Source organism: Rattus rattus, chromosome 4 (genome assembly GCF_011064425.1).
Source record: "Rattus rattus isolate New Zealand chromosome 4, Rrattus_CSIRO_v1, whole genome shotgun sequence".
NCBI lineage: Eukaryota > Metazoa > Chordata > Mammalia > Rodentia > Muridae > Rattus > Rattus rattus.
The window spans coordinates 33,763,638-33,787,164 of NC_046157.1; the positions used below are offsets into that span (position 1 = coordinate 33,763,638).

Consider the following 23,527-nt stretch of genomic DNA (forward strand, 5'->3'; position numbering starts at 1 on the left):
AGGTGGTGACTCACATAATTGGAATTATCCTCAGCAGACAGATTGTGCAGTCTCTGAGGTGTGTGTGGACTTGACCAGAAGCAAAAAGGAAAAGAAATTGAAAGGGGAAAAACCAGCTTGCAAGCCTCCAGGACACCAAGAATCGCTCCAAGGAAAGCACCACGTGGTGGAGCTTATCAGACCTAGGATTGTTTCCGCCTGAAAGTCCACCTGTTGCTCATTGCCTCAAACAGTCCCGTGAGGGTTAAGTTTCCTCCAGTCAGTATTGAGCCTGGAGTGGAGGTTGAAGTCACTGTTGCAGACACCTAAGTCAACTATTATAATAAACTGACTGAACCACTTGTAAAAACCACTCAACTAGGATAGTACTAGCCAGCTTTTCCTCCTGTAAAATACCCAGGATAACCCATGCACACTCAAGGAGAGGGAGTGCGTAATTGGCTAATGACTGCAAAGGTTTCAATGCATAATTATATGATCCTATTTCACTGGGCCACAGGTCCTTGTTGTGCTCATTTTGTGAAGCCCTAAAGACCACCAAGGAGCCAACTTCGATATAATCACACTAGGGTCTCCATATTACAAACTCCAGCTTGGGTCATACCACCATCTCTAACAAAGCAGAGCAGAAGTGTGAAGTCCTGAGCTCACTGCAAGACACGGTTTTACAGGAAACAACAAGCAAACGAGGGAGGTTTCTAGCCTGATACACATCTGACTGAGGTGCTATTACGGAATTATGTTGCCCTTTAACATAATTGGCTGGTGTGGTACCCAAAGTATGAACTTAACTTCGGCTTTCCTCCTGATGGGTGGTTGTTAGAAAGTGGAGAGCCAGGGTCAGGCTTGTAACCTGGAATGTGGCACTAGATGGCGCCGGCTTATTGGGGAGTAACCTAGGGAGTAAGCTAGGTGCCAGCTTGTTAGTTAACTGGAGTTCAATTTTAGGTCAGGTTCTCTACGATGGAATCTGAACCCAAGATCTGGTCTCTCTCACTTCCAAGCAGAAGGAAGTTACAGGGAAGATACGTTTGCCTCATGCTGACCAATCAATTAGGGAGAGAGGAAACGTGAGCACCGGGCCATTTATACAGTGGTTATCAACTTGTGGATTGAGACCCCCCTTTGACAAACCTCTATCTATCTCCAAAATTATTTACAATACAACTCATAACAGTAGAAAAGCATAGTTATGAAGTAGTAACAAAAATAATTTTATGATTGGGGTCACCACGACAGGGGGAACTGTCTTAAAGGGTCACAGCATTAAGAAAGTTGAGAACTATATGTTTTCTTAATATGTCCTTTAAGAGCTTACCCCTCTAGCCCTAACTTTCTTCCCCTAATTCCTACATACTAAGTTTTCCAGTATTCCCTAATAATAACACAGGCTGGAACACACGCTTTTAACATAGCCTTGTCATCAGATGCTTTGGGAGAAACTCCATATCCAAATTATAGCATTCCCCACAGACTTGTGTTCACCTCACAGGGAAGAGTCCCTCTGGCCTAAGTTATCGTAGCACTGCTTAAAAGTCAAGTCCAAAGTCTCTACTTAATGCTCAAACCAAGCTCTTCACTGAGAGCCATCAAAAATTTTAAAAGTTAAAACAAACAAAAACAAACAAAGCACCAGTAACCTCATTCCCATTTCAGAACAGAGGAAGAGAGATATAAAAAGTGATCATCAGAAAAACAGAAGACTGAAACCCACCACAGCAAACGTTGAACCCTAAGGCTTCATAGCTGATATCCAGGGTACCCTGTTGTAGAATGTTTGTTTCTAAGCACTTGGGGACACCCCCCCCCCCATAGAGCTTTGCTGGCTGATTCACACTGGCTACTCTCAGGCTGGATACACTCATGTCCTATAGCTCTCCTTGGCCTTGTAAGCCTTTTACACCCCTAGTTTTCTGAAGTCATCGGTGTTGCTCTCACAGCTCCAGTATTAATCACCTGATTAAGGGATGCTTCCAGGAACTCTGAGTATGCCACATCGTGCTTCCCGGGCACTTCTGTAAAATTCCTTGCTGGAACCCTCACTAGCCCTGTATTTTGTGTTCTGAATGGCTGCAAGGGTAGTTTCACATGATGCTAATAAAGTCTGTCACCACTGGGAGCTGTGTGTGGGCTCAGCTGAGCAATGGTTGCGAATGTCTCTGAGCGTCCTGGCAACTACTTATGCAAAACCACGTCACCTAAAAATAATTCACTACTCAGCCCATGGAAGCTCTTTTTATAAAGAATGGTATTTGAAGTGAGTTTATAGGTTTACTGCGGAGAGTAGGGTCTCACAGATTTTCTAGATTCAATGAATACATCTTTTGTATTGTTCTTGCAGAAAACACTGGGATTCTTTCTAATGACACTATTCGTTTTAGAACTGCACCCTCTTTGGCAGTACCTTCAAACACATTTCCTTTTCGGCTATAGCTCAAATTTTCAGTTTTTCTACTCTGTTCTTTCCTGTTTGTTCTCATAATGATTTTGGCCCAAAAGCAGCCAGTAAAAAAATGATAGTATAATCTAAATGGTGTCTAGAAATTTTATTAATTAGATAAGATAAACCAGTTTGTTTAATCATCTTTACAAATTTAGTTCACAAAACCTTTTATGTCATAAATAACAAACAGCCAAGTCACCCAGTAAAGTGGAAAGTGGGGGGGGGCTCTAGTCCAGTTCCCCCAAAAGATCCCATTGTTACCTGAAAGTGCCTCGATGTAGTCTCTGATGCCCACATTTCTATCTGAATTCTGGATCTTTGGTGATTGCCAGAATAAGTCATTAATCTCTTCTTATAAAATTCTCAGTGGTAAATAATATGCCAACATTTTCAGTCTGCTCCCACAAACCATTTCCAAACCCTTCCAAACAGCATTATTAGCTATACTCACAGCGGGGACCCCACTTTTTGATACCAATTTTCATTATCATTTAGCTTTCAGTCACCATAATAAAATGCCCCATAACAAATCACATCTTAACTAATACATGGTTGTTCCCCTCATGTCTTGGTATGTGAACAATTTATTGTACAGGTCATTGCCACTGTAGTTGTAAAATTCTGGATACTACTTTTAAATACTATGATTTAATATGCCTTTCCCAACAGAGACTATCTCTCTAAAAAAAATTATTCTGGTAGATAGACTTAGCCAATGAAAGGAATTAAAGAAGGAAATTGGTCCAGATTAAGAGGAACATAAGTAACCAGGGAAAGTCAAATTCAAATTTAAAATGGTCTTTAACAGGGAAACTTGCTAGGGGCCAGTTTATACCTTTCTACACGAACTTGCCTTGTGTTCATTAGTAAAAGTAAAATAAAAATATCCCACTTTCAAAAATAGACATAAAGACATTTATGAACAACTGAGGAAACTAGAATGTAAAGTTCTTACTAAAGGCTATTAAAATTAAGAAACTTTTGTTAATTTTACACATGTGATAAAACATTATATGAAAATAAATGACCTCTATCTGTTAGGATGTCTTTATTTTATGAGGTACTTGTAGTAGTTAAGGATCAAAAAATCACGACGGTAGGCTTGGGATATGGCTCAGGAGCAGATTGTGTGTCGTGCCTGCATGAAGCTCGGGATACTAGTACCACAGAATGAGTCTCGATAATTATGACTGGCAATGAAGAGTTGAACAAAAAGTTAAATAAATAGGATGATGGACAGATGATAAAGGTAGAGAGACTTGATAGCCGTTTAGGTGAAACAATCACAAAAAATATTAGTTATTGAATCTAGTATGTAATTCTGTAAATATTCATAAATTATGGTTTTCTGTTTGTATATTTTCAAAATAAAAATTAAAGCTAAAACGTGGTTTTATTTTAAATCACTTTTTATTTTTAAATCACTAGCTTGTCCGCAGCATCTATTGAAAGAGAAAAAAGCAGATCTGGATGCGGACGATTCCCCATCCCTGTTTGTGTCAACTTAAAAAAACCCAATAGATTTATTGAACTAACATCCAAACGCCATGTATTTTATCCATTTACAGTATTTACTTCATCCGAGCGTGGTGATACATACCTATATTTCAAACAATTGAGATGACAAGGTAGGAGAACCAGAAGGTTCATGACAGCCTAGGCTGCAAGTGGGACGTTGTCTCAAAAAATATAAATAGAAATAACATTTATTTTAGAGCTTTTGGTGTGTTTAAATAATTTGGCAATGATAACATAATTTGAGATTATTTGCCACATCCCCAGCATGTCCATTGACAATCATTTCTTCCCAGCCATTGACTTATCTACTTTCTGTCTTTATCCATTGCATATAAAAAGCGTTCCTTTGTGTTTGGTTACTTTTTTATATATATATTGGTCTTTTTTATAAATTAGTCATTTTATTTGTTTACATTTCCTTTTTCTTTGAGACCCCACTCAAGAAAGAATGCACCAAACACATTCTCATTTATTTTTTTAAAGCAAATGACAACAACCCAAATTACCAGCTTTTCTAAACCTCAGCTTAGCATTACATATTTAAACAATAGTCAAACTGACGAGGTTGCCAGCATCTGTGCACAACTAGAAAACATCCTTAATTTACAGTAAACCAGAAATGTATTACCACTGATCCAGTAATAGCTTTCATCACTAAATACTGAAAATGAAATTGAAATATTTCTGTAGACGATTCATCTGGCAATGGTAACGTCACAGCAGGCTGACACTACTCACAATTCCGCACAGTGGGAAGCAGATCCATGGTGGTGTTAAAGACGATCTCGTCCTAGCGCTACTCAGGAGTCACGGGGCTCACCTCAGATCGCGTTCTGTTTAAAGCAAAGTGCATACAGAGATGACAACAATATTAAAGACAAAAGAAAAAGAAAAAAGAAAAAGAAACAAAGGTCCTATTTTGTGGTCCCAACAACAAACTCAAAAATCTGACAAATGGGCGCTCCAATAAGCTGTTTTATAAATACTTTGGATTAGGTACAGTTATACAGAAAATCGAGTTCGTTTGAAATCTTCCAAAAAAAAAAAGTTGCTGTGATTCCTCAAATGGTGCTTGTTATGGTTTAGCATTTCAGTTAAACGCGTGCGTTGAATTACTTGTTATCCAAGCGTAGCAGGCGCTCCTTACCATTTATCATCAGGGACCTTAACTGTCCGTCTTCTTCAACTACTCTTTCTTTTCCTCCACAATTCTCTTTGTAGTGATTTTTTTTTTTTTGCCATTAACTATTTTAGTTGAAGTTGATATTGATTTGAAGTCGCCTATTCCACTGCCGCCGAATGACACTGAAGAGAATGAAGTGAGACCCATGACCTAGTGATCCGAATGGAGTAAAGCCTGTATCGAAAGCAGGAAATCCACTCCCAAAAGAAGGAAGTCCACTGAAGGCAGGGAAAAAGGAGCCAGCACCTCGGCTTCTACTTCTTCGGGGACCCCTTCGGTTTCCAAAAATGTCATCAAATGGGTCTTCGAAGAATTCAAATGAAAATGAGTCCCTTCCACCAAAAAATATTCCCTGAAGACATCATCCGGGTTCCGGAATGTGAAGCCAGACTCAAATGGACGGTCAAAATGACTTCCTCCTCCTCCTCCACCACCATTTAATCCTTCTTTGCCATATTTGTCATAGATGTCCCGCTTTTTAGCATCCAATAGCACTTCGAATGCCTCAGCTACTTGTTTGAATTTCTGCTCTGCTTCTTCTTTATTTCAGGCTTTTTGTCCCGGTGCCATTTAAGTGCCTGTTTTCAATACGCCTTTTGATGTCCTCAGGTGAGGCGTGTCTCTGCACGCCCAGCGCTTCATAGTAATCCACCATGTTTTAGCAGACTGTTGGAACAAATCAGAGGACGCAGTAGTCAGCGAAGGGGGAAGTCCGGCGGCCGGTCTCCTCCCGGCTCTGGCACAGCTGGGCTAGTGGCAGTGGCAGTGGAGGCAGCGTCTCCTCGCCATTTGTTTACATTTCGAATGTTATCTCCTTTCTCGGTGGTCTCCCCTTCGCTAACGCCCCACACCCCTCCCCCTCCCTTTTACCTCTGAGTGGGCGCTCACCCACCCACCCACTTCCACCCCACCCCTTCAGCATCTCCCTTCTCTAGGGCATTAAGCCTCCACAGAACCAAGAGCCTCCCTCCCACCCCACTGATGCCAGATGAGTCCTCTGTACTATGTAGCAGGAGCCATGGACCACATAGTAAAGGGATGGGGCCACCAACCCATCTAAATGTTTTAACCCAGAATTGTTCCTGTCTAAAGGAAATGCAGGGACAAAACGGAGCAGAGGCTGAAGGAAAGGCTATCCAGAGACTGCCCCACCATGAGATCCATTCCATCCACAGACACCAAACCCCAACACTATTGATGATGCCAAGATGTGCTTGCAAACAGGAGCTTGGTATGGCTGTCTTCTGAGAGTGTCTGGTTACTTTTATTTAGCATACTGATTTAGAAGTTCATTGATACCATGGTACATATAAATACCTTATTCCTTTCATTCTACTGTGGATATAACCTTTTTTGCTTATGGTCCCAGTACCCACTTAGCTCCTTTCCATGGTTGGGCCACTGTGAGTAATAACAAACAAGGGAGCTTTATGGACCGCATGTTTTCACTTTGCCTGTGTATGTGTCTAGGAGCAGAGTCACGGGGTCATATGAAAACTATGTTTAGCAGTTTGATAACTGCAGAAGTGTTTTTTTTTTTTTTTCAAAGTGGAAGCATCGTTTTCCATTCCACCAGGCAATGAACATTACAACTCTACCATATCCACAACCAACAAATGCTATTATCTTTCTACCACAGTAATTCTTGTGCATGTTGAAGTGAATATATAATAAGTAATATGTAATGTGTAATATATAATGTGCAATGTGTTATAAGTATATAGTGTGTAGTATATGTTATGATATATAATGCTTGTATACAAAAGTCTACATATACACCCATATATTCATGTCTGGATGTCTGAAGTCAGTATTAACAGTCTGTTGTTGCTCTCCACATTAATTTTTTGAGACAGGGTTTCTCGGTGAACCTGGACTTTACTGATTTGTTGCCTGGCTGTCTAGACAGTCCCAAAGAGCCCTCCTTTTCTGTGTGGGTTCTGTGGAACCAAACACACGTCCTTATGCTTGTACAGCAAGCACTTTATGCACTGAATAATATTCCCTAACCATAAAGTAGAATAGCTGTATGATATTTGCATTTCCTAGGTAATTAATGCTGTCAAATATATTTTCCTGTATTCATTAGGCATTTATATATATTCTCTGAAGACAGACTTCTTATTTTAACTTTTATTAATTATTTATTTACATTTCAAATGTGGTTTCCCTCCCTGGTCCTCCTTCCACAAGCACCCCACTCCTCCCCCCTCCTTCCCTTTGCCTCTAAGAAGGTGCTCCCCCACCCACCCACTCCTACCTCACCCCTCTAGTATCCCCCTTCTCTGGAGCATCAAGCCTCCATAGGACCAAGCACATCCCCTCACACTGAGGCCAGATAAAGCAGTCCTCTGTTATATATGTAGTGGGGACCACAGATGGGCCCACGTATGCGATTTTGTTGATGATTTAGTCCTTGGGAGCTCTGGGGAGTCCAGTTAACTGATATTGTTCTTCTTCCCATGGGGTTGCAATCCCCTTCAGCTCTTTCAGTCCTTCCCCTAACTCTTCCATTGGGATCCCAAGGGTCAGTCTGATGGTTGGCTGTACGTACCTGCATCTGTCTTAGTCAGATGCTGGCAAAGCCTCTCAGAGGACAGCCACACTAGGCTCCTGTCTACAAGCACATCTTGGCATCAACAATAGTGTAAGGGTTTGGTGTGTGCAGATGAGATGGATTGCATGGTGGCTTGGTTTCTGAATGGATGGCCTTTCCTTCAGTCTCTGCTCCATTTTTTGTCCCTGCCTTTCTTTTAGGGAGGAACAATTCTCAAGTTCTTTGCTCATTTTTCAGTTGGATTATTTATTGCCTTTTCATTGTTGAATTGTAGGGGTTCCTTTGGCCTTCTGGGTACAATTTCTTTATCTGATATAGTATATATTTTCTCCCAGTCTATGTGCTTTCTTTTTCTTGATTGTGTCTAAAACAATTTGATTAGGCCTCTAGATGTGTTATGCTCGTCTGAACAAAATTTTCCAAAACTACTGTCTCGTTCTCCACAACTACTAGCTCTTCCACAGTAATTTACATGATTTATGATTGCAGTGTGGTTACAACTCTGAGTTTTAAAATAAATCAGAAGAAGAATAGCAGGCACTGCATTATGGGTGTAGAAGTTTGATTTGAAGGCAGTTTATTGTGTTTAGCTTGTCCTACCGCAGTGCTTGAAAGGTCTGACTCTCCCAGTGCACCATACGCTGTCTCCAGGTTTCCCCTCCCCCATAGCACAAGGGGCCACATTTGCAAACATCAACAGAGGCAATAAAGACGGCATGTGTGCAAGTTTCTCTCACAGAGGAAAGATAAGAATGAAGTAAGATGGGAAAGAATCAGCATTGAGAAAGAAATGTTAGAGGTACTCTACCTCATTATGAAGGAAGGATAGGGCACTTTGAAATATAAAATTAAAAGGATTGAATACACCGTGAGAAGGTCCTGTCTGGGGGGACTGAATACAATGTTAAAAGGTCCTACTTGCAAGAAATGAATTAAGGTCACGAAGAATGTGAGAGCCTTGAAAGAAGCCTTCCCTACCTGTGGTGAAATGGGGGAATAGTCTGCTTTCAGTATTTACAAATTGAGAAATGGTTACAGAAAAAACATTAGGAGAGACTGGGCTTGCATCTAAGCAGTGGAAAAATTTCCCTACCATATGCAAGGCATTGGGGTCTATCCAAAGAACCAGCACACACTTGAGCATACGCGCATGCATATGCACACACACACACACACACACACACACACACACACACACACATATGGACACACATACACACACGCTTGCAAACACACAATGGAAGTTATTAAGAAACTTTTGAGAAAAGAGAATGGGAACTGCTTGATAGTACAAATGCCCCTTAATAATCAAGATATTGATATTTGCTGACTAATTACCATGTCTCATATCCTTTTGGAAGACACTAACAATTTTGGTGATTAAGTGAACCACATTGGGTAATATTTTCTTTTCTATGACCTAAATATGGAGCTCCTAATTTGCTGAGGAAGATTTCGATCTAGTCTCAAATGCCTAATGGTTAGTTACCAAAAATCCCTGTAGGCGGGTTTTTGTATTCTCACTGTCTTCAAAAGCTGTGTGTGTCAGATGTGATAGCAGTTAGCAGATACCCTAAGGCTGTAGAGGGAATCTCAGGTCCCGATGTTGACCTAACTTTGTTCTGTCAGCTTCAGTTAGAAGTCCCTTCTTCACAAGAATTTAGATCTGTCCTCTTCCATGTTCCCTTATAAGTAACAGCCAAGCCAGCGTTATATGACAGGGAAACCCTGACAAACCTGGGAGTGTTGCTAGTCTATTTTCTGAAATCTACTCTGATCTCTCCTCAGACATGTACAGGACTCTTCTGTGTGGCTATAAACCCTTACAAGTGTCTTCCCATGTATCAGAAAGAGGTCATGGTCACCAAAAAGAGAAAGAGGCAATCAGAGACTCTCCCTCACATCTTTGCTGTGGCCAATTGTGCTTTCAGGGAATGCTTCACAATAAGTAGATGCCCTACAAAATGAAAAGGGAGAATCTCTAATCTAAGTTTTCTTCATGTCACTAAAGGACATGTAGGCATTGTGACAGAGCATGGCCTCACAGCTGCCTCATCCCTTGAAGCCTCTGTTTCCTTCCAGATAATATACAGGCAATATAGTTGGGCCTCCTATGGTTACAGGGACAATTAGCTTGTACTTCAGAGTGAAAGAATGCATTTGTAGTGCAGGGGCTGGAGGTTGGCCCAGATAATGCCCCCTGCAGATGTCTGCTCTTATTACAACAAGCATCTGCTATACTGTCTGACACACACACAAAAATCTATTCTATAGCAATTATTATGTAATGATTCTTAAAAGGCTGAAATTGTCAACCATTAGTTAGTTACTCGTTATATTTAGAGCAGGGAAATAGGCCTAGAAACTACCATCTTGTGATTAGAGCAAACAGGAAAATCTATTTTATCCTGTGCCATTCCAGTGATATTTTAGTAACTATAAATGAACCATATCCTTTCCCTTGTATCTGATTTCAAATGCAGACAATGGAAGTTTGAATGAACCCATGCCAATGTACTAGCCTCTAATATCAGCATGTTCTGGAATCTCTCCTTCTTATCTAAACTGATCTTATTTAAATTGACTCGATCTGTATCCTTCATGTAACCACGTTATAGTTCTCTTTATCCTGCACAAAACTTCAATAGAAAAACACACGCGTATTTTATCGAGAATAAAATCAAAATCTGACATCTTAGAATTCTTTTCTCTTTAGGGAAAGATAGGCTTTGGCGGATATATGCTAAATGGGAATAAGCTACTTGGAAATTTCATGATGTTTTATGAGGGAATTACTATAGATGTGGTGTAAAGGAAATCTGTCTCCATCATTCATGAAACCATTAGAACCACAGTGCACACATTAGGCTCAGACGTTTTCTTGGTGGCTCCATATTCCAAAATGATCATCTTCACAGCCCATAGCACTAGGTAATTAATCCTGGGAATACAATAAATAAGACAGTAGAATGCATAGCATGAATTTTTAGGCAGCCGGATGGAGGGGATGTGGCATAGTAGGTACAGTAATGCAGGGTGTGGCTTTGAGGAAAAGAGGATGAGGAGGAAGAAAGAAAGGACCCCAGTAATACTTCACTGTATGTTCATTTGTATCAAAAGAGCATCAGTGGGTCAGGCAAATGCCAGCAGACAGCTGAAACCTGAGAGGCTATGAGTTCTTAAGCCGCTGGCCTTCCTTTGCAATGATGGTGCCGCCTCATGTATTTGATCTCTCTTTGATTTCTAGTAGCTCAAAGGAGATCATACGGTATTAGAACCTTAGAGCAACATAAATAGTTTGAATTCAGCCCTTTCCATGAGTGTGGGGCTGGTTTCTGAAGTTTCGTGCATGTAGATAAAGGCAGTCCTTCATGTTTTGGATGAGCAAATGCGGTTGGTTATCAAAGTGAGAGCAGAAGCTGAAAGCACGGCTTCCTGGTGAAAGTGATCAGTGGGCCATTTTTTTTTTTTTTTTTTTGAGAAGAGGGTTAGGTCTGATCAGGATTATTTAACTTTCATTATGTTGACAATCAGAGCCATCTGTGATTCTGAATTTCAAATCACAGAAGAGAATCTGGTGCTGCAATGATTCTCGGCATCAAAAGTATCATCCAACATCATTATCACCATAACAGCCATTAGAGAGCCTAGGAAAAAGCCTCTTCAGCAAGATAGGGAAAGTCAGGTGACTTCGTTGACTAAGACATGGAGACTCTGCTCTGACTGCTTACAGGGAGTCAGAAGGTGGGGGGAAAAACCACATAGAACAATTAGCAAAATATTGAAAAGTTGTGTTTCCCATCTTTCTTCGGCTCTTTTGAAAGACCATCAAAGTGCTCCAATCCTACAATATGTGAACATAGGGTTTTAAAAAGTTGTTTCAGATGTTCTCAGAGAGGCATGTGTCGTCCTGGTTTCTGTTGGTTGGACTCTTTGTGTTGTTGTCCTCAAGAAGCAAGTCACCTCACTTCTAGTCATCAGGACCTTGAATATAGATTGTAGTAGTTTGTAGTCTCATCGCTGCAACCAAATATCTGACCAAACACATTGTTGCATTACAGCTTCAGGGGAATGATCTGTCACCATAAGAAAGGTAAGCCAGGTGGAAGCAGGAGGTGGCTAGCCATGTGATGTGGTGTCCACAGTCAGGAAGCACTGAATCTGAATGATCACTGTAACCTACGGAGTAGCAGCACTGTCCATAATTACAGTGAATCTTCCCACCTGAATTAACCTAATCTAGATAATCCCAAACAATCACAGCCAGAGATTTGTTTCCTTGGTGGCTTTTAACACACAGAAGGTTGATAATGAGGATTAACCATCACAGTTACTTTGGACATTTCTGAATTTATTTACCTATGGTGCCCTGTCAGAATCCCCCGTGTACGCAGAAACAAAGCTGCTTCTCTTGGCCTCGACTCCCACATCTAATCCTAAACGTAGGATGTACACACCCCAAACTGTAACCACACTTAACTTGCTAAACATTTTGTCTCCTCTCTCTCTCTCTCTCTCTCTCTCTCTCATTTTATTTATTTACTGCTGTTTTGTGTGCTGGGAATCAAACCTAGTAGTTCCTTAGGATGAGTAAACCCTCTCCCATTGAGCACCAACTCTAACCTAGTAGCAGTGTTTTTATTAGCTCACTTTGTCTATCTTTCCAACAGATAATGGGCTTCTTATGGACAACTGCATCATAGAAGTGTGCAAAATAAAATGACATTCAGTGGAATTTAAAACCAGTTTCTTATGTGTCAACTTATTGAGCAGCTAGATATCTCATCATTGTAATTTTGCCTCTTAATTTGATGGTACATGCTTTCTGCTAATTTTGCAAATCAAAAAGCATATGAAAATAGGCAACGGTTTAGTTTTAAGCTATAAAAAGTTTCCTTTGTAATTACTACAATCTTGAACTTGATTTATTTCTTTCGGCACCATGGAATTCTATTATTACTTTGTATAATTCTATTATTACTATGTATAATTACTTTTGTATGCATCTCAGTTTATTACTGCATATTCATAACTTTGGTCTAGTCGTTGAGTCTTCTGACACCAAACTCCGTAATGCATAACACTTCCAAGGAAATTATTGTTTGCACAATTCTTTTACTTCTCTCAAAAACTTATATTACACAAAGGAGATTTAAATGTGCATGCACACACTCACAGACACACACACACACACATACACACATATATATTTGAATTTCAAACTATGTATTAATTTCCATCACATGGGTTTTTGAGGACAAATGAAACAAACGAACGAACAAAATCCCAAACCATGGTGCAGTGTGGTTGACAAAGTGGCCTATTCAGGCTTACTCTGTCTGTGTAGGTGACCTGTTTCTGCCTTCTGGGTTGTTCGCATATTCCATTTAGTTTAAGAAAAACACAGAAAAGATGCACTGTTTGGTGTGAACACCTAGATCTTCTATGAACAATATGAAAAATATAAATTATATCCATACGTCACAGGTCTGCATTTTACTTATCATGCAATAAATTTTAAAGTATCCTTGCGTCTGGATTGTATTGAACAAGAGGGAGTTAATAAGGGAGAAATACATGGAATCAACTGAGTCTCGTAAGGCAATGCTATTTCTTTTCTGTTAGTAAATAACCATTTTATTTTCACCCAGTCTAACGTCAATCAAAACAGAAGCATGGCAAATAGCTAGGATTTCCTGTTTACTCATAGGATCAATATATATATATAAGCCAAGCTCTTTTGATCCATCTGTTTTCTTTGCAATCCCATTCCAAAGTAATATTTTCTATCCAAATTTTGAAGCAAGCTTGGATGCTGGTTATCAAAGTCAGAGTGGGGAAATTCTGATCTGGAGATGGAGAACTTGCAAATTAGAATCCTGATAAAAACCTAATCAACTGCATTTCTCATTCATGCATCTCATGGGTATTAGGAAATGCAGTCATTCGGGTAAATCATGAGCACATTTAGTGAAGCCAAATCCTTGAAAAAGTGACAATTCTTCTGATTTTGCATTAAAATAATTTCGCATATATCTACATATTTTTATTAATTTTGGTAAACATAAAAGCAGTGGTTTGTTTATGACATCCATGCGTGTCTATCATTGTAATTTGCTCACACTTGCTCCGACGCCCACTCGTGCTCCAGCTTCCTCCTGAACTACCTCCCTGTTCTGCCTTCCCACCATTTACATGTAGGTTCTGCATATGGGAAGTACAATAGCTCCCTTTTGTCTTTCTTCCTTTCCTCCTTTTCTCTTTCCTTCCTTCACTCCATCCCTCCCTTTCTCACTCCTTTTCTCCCTCCCTCTCTCCAGCTCTTCCTTCCTTCTTTCTTTTCATTTCATTTTTAATACTATGTGGCCTTTACTGACATAGAACCGTACACAGACCAATATGGCCGCCCTCTGTCAGAGCATCTCCTGCCTCTGCCTCCCACATGCTGGGATTAATGGCATGCTCCAATATAACTGGCTTTTTCCCTTTCCATCTCCCCTCATCCTCTCCAGCTCTCCTTCCCAACCCCTCTAGAATTTGTCCTTGCTGTACGTAGTCTCCCTTCTGCTTTTCACATCTCATCATTATATTGTTCCATCTATCTTATGCTTATAAAGTTACTTTCCACATATGAGAGGGAGAAAACAAGATATTTGTCCTTGTGAGCGTGTCTTACTTCACTTTACATACTCTGCAGTTCCATGCACTGTCCTACAAATCCTATGTCAATTCTTTTATATAAATAAAACTTTTTAAATAAATAAGACTAAATAAAACTATTGTGTATATCATATCTTAATTATTATTTTGTCTGCTTATGGGCATGTGGATTAGTTCATATCTTGGCTGTTGTCATAGTGCTGCAGCAAACATTGGTACGCAGGTATCTCTGTGGTATATCTCTGTAGACATCTTTTGCTATAGTATATTTACATCTTAAGCAGTGGTAAACTTATTCCTTAGTTCATACATAGGAATCAAATTCCAAAACACCAGAGAAAGTCTTTTATACTGAAGTAGACAATATTGTTATTTTTTTTTAATTTTTGTGTACATATGGGGTGTGTGTGTCTGTGTGTGTGTGTGTGTGTGTGTGTGTGTGTGAGAGAGAGAGAGAGAGAGAGAGAGAGAGAGAGAGAGAGAGAGAATCTGTATGCCACACGAGTGTGTAGAAGTCTAAGGACAACCTCAGTAGTCAGTCATGACCTTGTTTGAGATACAGTGTCCCTTTGTTGTTTATTACTGCACATTCTTAGGATGCTGGGATTACAGATGCATACGCCAGTGTCCTTTAGGTTTGAACAGTGAGCTTTTTGTCCCCTGAGTCATCCTTCCAGTCTTAATAGTGTAGGGTCACACCCGCAAATCCTAACCAACCTCATCACTAATTAAAACTACCTGTGTGTATTGTCTGAACAGTTTCTACCTTGGTCAGTTTCAGAAAAATGCTTAGTAATTTTTCATTTCTTTCTCTTCCCACTAGGAAGACCACGCCCTAAAGTCACTGAAATGCTTTCTATTTTATTGCATTTTACATATTTAAAATGGTTCCTCCCACATGATATCCTATATTTCTCTTTATAATAAACCAAGTAGGTGCCTCTACCCAATTTACTCGCTGTGGTTACTGCCTCTGCTGCTGCACACAGCTTCCCTACCACCATGTTCTTCTCACCGACATTGCCTCTGCTGCTGCATATGCTGCATACTTCTCACTGGGGATTACTTTTCTTATGGGGGAAAAAGTGCTTTTTAAGTAGCTTTACATAACTAGAAAGCCCATGGCAGAGAAAGAACTTGGATTTTTAAAACCCAATTTCACAAATATATCCTGTGCCAAGAATGAATGGCAGGGAGCCATTGCAGAACTCACAAGGAAGTCTACAGAGGGTTCCCGAGTCTCGGGGCGTAGTCATACAATGCTCACAAGCCGATTGGCCTGATTTCCTTCCTAAGCCTTAGAAGTACTCTGTGCTTTTGGCATTTGGCTAGTATATTACGATCTAATACCAACCCATAAAGCAATTGCTAGTGTTGGTATTGGTTAAAATACTAAAGTCTTTCTTCGTTGAATGTGAAAGGAAAGAGGAAGGCGGGGTGGGAAAAAGAGTAAATATATAATTTATTCGTTTGAAGGCTTTGTCTGTTCTACTTGAGATAGAGTCTTGCTATGACGGATCAGCCTCAAATATAAACTCTTCCTGCTTTACCCTCGGAAGTGCTGGTATTACAGGGATGTGCTACCACGCCTTCAGAGGAAAGAGTAAAAGTAAAGAAAGTTAAAGAAAAGGAAAAACAGAACAAGAAGCCAGTAAATAAGGGACAGAGAGGTAGGTGTGTGTGTGTATGTGTGTGTGTGTGTGTGTGTGTGTGTGTGTGTGTGTGTGTGTGTGTGCATCTAGAAGTTTAGGGCCTTAAATGGCTAGTACCTCCTGGATCTTGCAGACAAAACTACAAAGTAAGGATACATAGGAAGCGTAACTAGTATGTAGTAGTCAGAGGGAATTTTATGAAGGGGAGTCAGAATATGAAGCACAGGAAGGAGGTTTAACCAGACAGCACCCAGGGGTGGAGGGTATTTTCTGAGGGAAAAATAATATTCACAAAGCCAGAAGCAGGCAGATTAGCATCAGAAGGAGGATAACTGCAAGTGTGAATTAGCATAGAGGCAACCTAGAGAATTTATTCTCAGGGTTTCTTTACTTGGAGGTGTGTGTGTGTGTGTGTGTGTGTGTGTGTGTGTGTGTGTGTGTGTGTGTGTGTTTTTAGAGCAGTGTTGGGATGATTGATATGACGGGCAGAGCAATGTGAGACAGAAACATTCAAAGGAAATCATTGAAGAAGTCCTAGAATAGAATGACTGTACAGTTAGTGTCTATGGCAATGAAGGGAAATTAATAATTTATGGAAGAATAGACCACCCTGGCGACAGAGATAACAGGAGTGACTTCTCCCAGAAGGACTGGAGAGGTATTCGGCATTGTTAGAGGACTGTTAGACTCTGTTCATATATTTAAATTTTTATTGTAAGCATATTCTCATGCGCATTTCCTTGCAAACAAATAAAGACCCCGGAAAATGGAACAATTTGACTTCCTAATTAGTAATTGGTAGACTTCCCCTGCCACCCTGGCAATCTCAAGAAAAAGGACCGTCAGCAAAACAACCAGATTGCGGTGGAGGTAAATCACCAGCCATCTGGAACACTCCGTGGTTGCCTCAGGAAAACTATGTAACTATCAAAGCGGATTGCCTGTCTTCTGATGGAACAGGTTTTAGCCAGGACTTTTGAAACAGTTTGGATCAGGGGTGTTCTGCTGTCGCAAGCCCTGGGGCATTCTAGAAAACCTGCCAACTGTTTCTACCTAGGCCAGAAGAGAGAACGTTCCCTGGCGGCATGCTAGGAGCGCTGCTCTGATTGATGCTAGAGAAAGTTCTGATTGGTCTATACACTCGTTCTCTATCTATGTTGCCTGCTAAGATTCACCTAGTGAATCCGCATAGAGACAGTCCCCTGTGCTGCCCTCATAGGTGCTGACATTTCAGCTCCAATAAAAGGCTTTCCCTCGGTGTCTTTTTTTTTCCTCCCTAACTTGTATTTCAGTAACAAGGGCTGAGCTAGTAACACAGAGAAGGAATCAGTAGGGACAGCAGCGGCCGAGATAACTGTGCAGTCAGAACGGCAAGCTGGAAAAACAGACACAGTCAGATGCAGGACGGCTGAAATAGCTGAAGAGTCAGGGTGACTGGGCGGGGCAAGAGGGGCAGCCGAACTAAGGGGAATACAAGGAAGAACAAAGAGCTGAGACTGAAGAAGGATCAAGGTTTGTTAGGAGCCAGAGAAGGGAAGCTGAGGGCCTCAGGCAGCGGAAGCTTCCCAGGAAGTGGTCAAGCGTTTCAGTCATCCTACACCAAAAGCTGTAGAACTGAAATCTCCATTTCCTAGGCGTGCTTGAAAGTCTAGGAATGTGCCTGAAAGTGGAGGCATTATGGTTGTTGTTTGAGATGAATTTATGGCCTTGGGTAGTAGAATACAAAAGGCAATGCAGGCGGATGTGGAGAAGGGCCAGGTTGTGGCAACTTACAGGCCGTGACAAACAGGATCAGAATGTTACTGGAAAGAGGTAGGCTGACTTGGTTGAGTTTGAGATAAGACACTGAGGATAACAATGCATCCACGGGACTGGATGTGAGCTGAGGCTGCAGACCCATATACCTAATTGATGCCAGCAGCTCTCTTGCCCATTACGTTTCGATTATGTATAGTTTAACACAGTGGTTCCTAAGGCTGCAACCCTTTGATACAGTTCCTTATGTTTTGGTGACCTCCATCCATAAACTTATTTCCACTGCTACCTCATAACTATAATTTTGCTACTGTAAATATTTTTGTTTTCTCATGGTCTTAGACGACCCTTGTGAAAGGGTCAACCAACTCCCAAAGGGGTTGTGACTCACAGGTTGAGAAGTGTTGCCTGTTTTAATATGGTAGAACTTGGGTAACTCGGTCTCACCTCGGCATTCAGCAGATAGGTAATGCTAATACTGTACAATTATGTTCACCATTCTGTGTAACTGCTGACCTGTAAACAACAGCGCTGAGTCTCCTTGCTTTGCCTCTACCTATACTTGGGGAAGTTTATTTTTGGTCTCCCGTGGATAGGCCCAGTCAATTCTAAGACTCTAAATGTGAATCTCTATGTTGTGCAGGGCATCTGAGACAAGGATCTAACATAGAAACAAGCTATGGAGGATCTATGATGATTAATATGTAGGAGCATCAAAACCCTACATAACTACTCGGGGAAAGTGGTATCTGCCTTGAGTCCCTTCATTTCAGCCTTTGGGCTCCACAGATAGATTGCTTTGCAAAGTCTGACATCTGGTGGTTCAAAGTAGATACAGTCAGTCTCCTAGTTTTCATTGTTATCATTTGGGGGTCTTAAAAAAAAAAGGATCATTTGTTTGCTAAAGAAATACCGTTAGAGTATTCTGAAAAATCATGTAGGAAAGCATATGTTATCAATAGAAATTTAAACTGCGAGAATGTGTCTATACTCTGTACAAGTGGGTATAGGGAATCCTAAAAGACAGGCTTGTTACCACTGAATGAACTGCAGTGGTGAGTCACCCAGACTCTGTGCTCACTTAGTGCCTACAAAGCTACAGAGGCTCCTTCTCGCCTTTGCTCTCAGTGAAGTCTGGCGTTTATTCCAGGTCTAGCTAAGACATACTTCCCCAGTCCCCTTTGATACAAGCTTCTTCAAAATCTCTAGTTCTTAGAAGTGTCTATGTAATGACAATTATTTTTAAAATAGCCCATAAATTTGAAAGAGCAAATTCATGCAAGCATGGTACATGGGAGGGTTGAAGGGAGGAAAGGGAAGGGAGAAACGATGTAACTATAATTTCAAAATATAATTTAAAGTCCCTTCTTATTGCTGTCCGTGATCTCTGTATTTCCCCATCTTGAGCTCATTCTTCTACTCTCTATCCCCTTCTCTCTATTCAGTGCACCATTTTCACTACCCAATTGGTGTGGAAACTTCAGGAGGATAGGTGAGAGACCAAGAAGTCCATGCCTTTTGGAATGCTCGCCGTCTTGCCCAGTACCGCAAAATATTAATTTGCTATGGTGTGCAAAACTAAATAGTGAAGAACCAAGCACCAGGCTGGGAAAACCAACTATTTGAAAAGCACTAATACCCTAAATGTATAAGGAACTCAAACACTGCAATAAAAGAAAATGATTAAAATTAGAAATTAGAAATTTCTCAAAAAAAGTCATATGGATCGACAGTAAGTTTATAAAAATGCTGTCATAGACTACATATGTCTTACCTAGCGCAGTAAGATAACTAAAGGAGATCAAGGGAATACACATTAGAAAGGAAGAAATCAAATTTGGAGAAGATTCCATGAAGTGCTGAGAAGAAAGTTTACTCTTTTATGTTTGGGTAAAATGTTTGTAGATATCTGTTAGGTTCATTTGATTCAGAACATCTGTTAGTTTTGTTATTTCTCTGTTTAGTTTCTGTTTAGAAGATCTGTTCATTGGTGAGAGTCAGGTGTTGAAGTCTCCCACTATTAATGTGTGTGGTTTGATGTGTGATTCAAGCTTTAGTAATGTGCTAGGAGGAACTTGACAGCACTAAGGGCCTTCAGAAAGAAATTGGAGCATTCTTATACTAGCAATTTAAAGGCACACTTGAAAATTCTAGAACAATTCATTAAAACAAAGAGAATAGTACATAGAATTAAGGAAACCAAGAGCTGGTTCCTTGAGAAAAATCAAGATAGATGAGTCCACAGCCAAACTAATCAAAAGACACAGAGAGAGTAACCAAATTAACAACATCAAAAGTGAGAAGGGAGATGTAATGACACTGAAGAAATTCAAAGAATAATTAAGTCTTACTATAAAAGTCTGTACTTCACAAAACTGGAAAATCTAAATGAAATGGATGATTTTCTAGATAGATACCATTTAACAAAGTTAAGTCAAGGTCAGGTAAATTATTTAAATAGTCCTATAACCTCTAAGGAAATAGAAGCAGTCATTAAAAGTCTCCCAACCAATAAAGGCCCAGGCACAGATGGTTTTAGTGCAGATTTCTACCAGACTTTCAAAGAAGAGTCATTACCAATATCCTCAAACTGTTCCACAAAATAGAAACAGAAGGAACATTGCCAAACTCATTCTATGGGAGGCCACAGTCACCCCGATATATAAACCACACAAAGACTCAAAAAGGAAAGAGAATTTCAGATCCATTTCCATTATGAAAATTGATGTAAACATGCTCAATAAAATACTCACAAACCAAAACCAAAAACACATTAAAAAATCATTCAACATGATCAAGTAGGGATCATCCTCAGGGATGCAGGGATGGTTCAATATATGATATTCCATCAATGGAATCCAGCATATAAATAAACTGAAAGAAAAAAATTATAGGGCATCTCACTAGATGCTGAAAAAGCCTTTGACAAAATCTGTAGCAGTTAATAGTTAATCTTCTTTAAACTTCTAGTGGGGTTGTGCACGACTCCTCTGCACCCACCAAGAGCTCTGGATTAGCTAATGAAAGATATACACATGCCAGCTAATTTTGATATGCCTTACTAGTTTGATGGTTGGACACTTCCAAACCTCCCTGAGGTTAGCACACACTCCCCTCTGGTTTCCAGGCTTAACACCTTCAAAATCTGTATTTTATCTTTGCTGCCCCCCAACCCCTGGGCCACTTTCCCTTTCTACTGACATTGTTGGATGACTTTTCTCCTGCAGCTCTTAAATCTGGTCTCCTTGCCTCTGAGTCATGATGATTCTCTTCTCTTCCTTATCTCAGTCCCTTGTCCACACAATCCAAAAGTTATACCTCCATCTCCCTGTCCAGTCATAGACTGGACAGCAATTCTTTATTATCAATCAAAGCCATCTGGGGGCAGGGACCCTCAGAATCTGGAAGTGTGGCTTTAAGGAGCCAGTAAAATAAAAAAATAAAAATAAAAAAAGCTCTTCTCTCAGACATAAGTTGAGCATAATCATAACAATTATGTAAATCAAAAAGTATGATAGACACTTAACATCTAGTCCATCATGTTTGTCAATTAAATAAAGCACTCTTCCATCTATTCTAACATAAAGAGCTTAAAATTCTATACCTGAATTATGTTGTGATTTTAGCTTGCATTATTGTCTGAAAACTATACTTTCAAATTGATATCATCTCTCTAAAGCTAAACAACTTGAGTTTGATTATGAGACTTCAACCCTCTCAGAAATCCAAGAATTACTACCTGAATATATAAGAAGCACAAAAACATAGCTTCAAAAAGTTAAACAAATTGTAGAAACAGCTGACTACTTGGACAGCCCCCTGTGTGAGAGCATCTATCCTCAGTTTTCTGGCCCAGAACCATCTGGCAGAGCTTGAAATGAAGCAGGAACTATGAAGGACTCGTTTACTCTGTCTTGGCATTGTTAAACTGTTGACTATCCTGCACTGCGTGTCCTTTCCTGGAAAGTATTTTTTGTCTGGAGATGAATAGGGCAATTTTTGTCCAGTGGCTGTCTTGCCATATGAAGGTTTTGATGTTCTATTTCTTTGAACCATAAAGGGGGAACTTTCAGGAGCACACATGTCTCTAGTCAAATGATCTTTAATAATGAATTAATATTAAATGTCATATTCTGTGCATTTCTAATGTTTTTGAACTATTTTAGCTATTTCTATTTGAATAATATTAAAAAACATTTCATTATAATTAAATCAGAATATAATATAGCCATGAGTTTACTATCTGGCTCTTGAGTTACTTAATCACCTTAAACAGTTTGCAATAGTAGCTATTAGAAGGACTGGGTCTAAGTCTTAACGAAGCTTAAGTTGAGTTACATAGGCACAATGCCTATCTAAGAGTAGCAACATTAATTTCAATTTTTGTATCAATATAAGAAATGTATACCAATGAAAACCTTAACTCTAAATCAATCTATAAATTCTGTACCAATGATAAAATTATAACATTGCATCAATTATAAATATTTATGCCACTGTAAAATTGTGGCTATAAAATGCTTTGTTTAAGAATAAATTTCGTAATTCATTCTGTCTATTTCCTTACTATTCAAAGTTATAAATATTTCCAAATTATCCCTTAAAATGACAACCAATCTATAATTAATAAAATAACCATAACGAGCCACCTAAACCCAATTCCCAAGGAATTGGGATGATTCCTCTCCACAACTTCCTGCTGAATAGGAGTGATGAAAACTCTTTTTTTTTTTGCCGTACTGATTTCTTTTTTTTTTTTTTTTTTTTATTAACTTGAGTATTTCTTATGTACATTTTAGAGTGTTATTCCCTTTCTCGGTTTCGGAAACATCCCTTCCTCCCCCCTTCCTTATGGGTGTTCCCCTCCCCACCCTCCCCATTGCCGCCTCCCCGACAGTCTAGTTCACTGTGGGTTCAGTCTTAGCAGGACCCAGGGCTTCCCCTTCCACTGGTGCTCTTACTAGGATATTCATTGCTACCTATGAGGTCAGAGTCCAGGGTCAGTCCATGTATAGTCTTTAGGTAGTGGCTTAGTCCCTGAAGCTCTGGTTGCTTGGCATTGTTGTACATATGGGGTCTCAAGCCCCTTCAAGCTCTTCCAGTTCTTTCTCTGATTCCTTCAACGGGGGTCCTTCTCAGTTCAGTGGTTTGCTGCTGGCATTCTGTATTTGCTGTATTCTGGCTGTGTCTCTCAGGATCGATCTACATCCGGCTCCTGTCGGTCTGCACTTCTTTTGCTTCATCCATCTTGTCTAATTGGGTGGCTGTATATGTATGGGCCACATGTGGGGCAGGCTCTGAATGGGTGTTCCTTCAGTCTCTGTTTTAATCTTTTGCCTCTCTCTTCCCCTGCCAAGGGTATTCTTGTTCCCTTTTAAAGAAGGAGGAAGCATTCACATTTTGATCATCCGTCTTGAGTTTCATTTGTTCTAGGCATCTAGGGTAATTCAGGCATTTGGGCTAATAGCCACTTATCAATGAGTGCATACCATGTATGTCTTTCTGTGATTGGGTTAGCTCACTCAGGATGATATTTTCCAGTTCCAAACATTTGCCTACGAATTTCATAAAGTCATTGTTTTTGATAGCTGAGTAATATTCCATTGTGTAGATGTACCACATTTTCTGTATCCATTCCTCTGTTGAAGGGCATCTGGGTTCTTTCCAGCTTCTGGCTATTATAAATAAGGCTGCGATGAACATAGTGGAGCACATGTCTTTTTTATATGTTGGGGCATCTTTTGGGTATATGCCCAAGA

General features: G+C 40.0%; 1 pseudogene; it reads right to left on the bottom strand.

Annotated features, from left to right (window-relative positions):
- Nucleotides 1–4,958: 4,958 nt before the first annotated feature.
- Nucleotides 4,959–5,799, bottom strand: LOC116897905 (annotated as a pseudogene).
- Nucleotides 5,800–23,527: the final 17,728 nt, after the last annotated feature.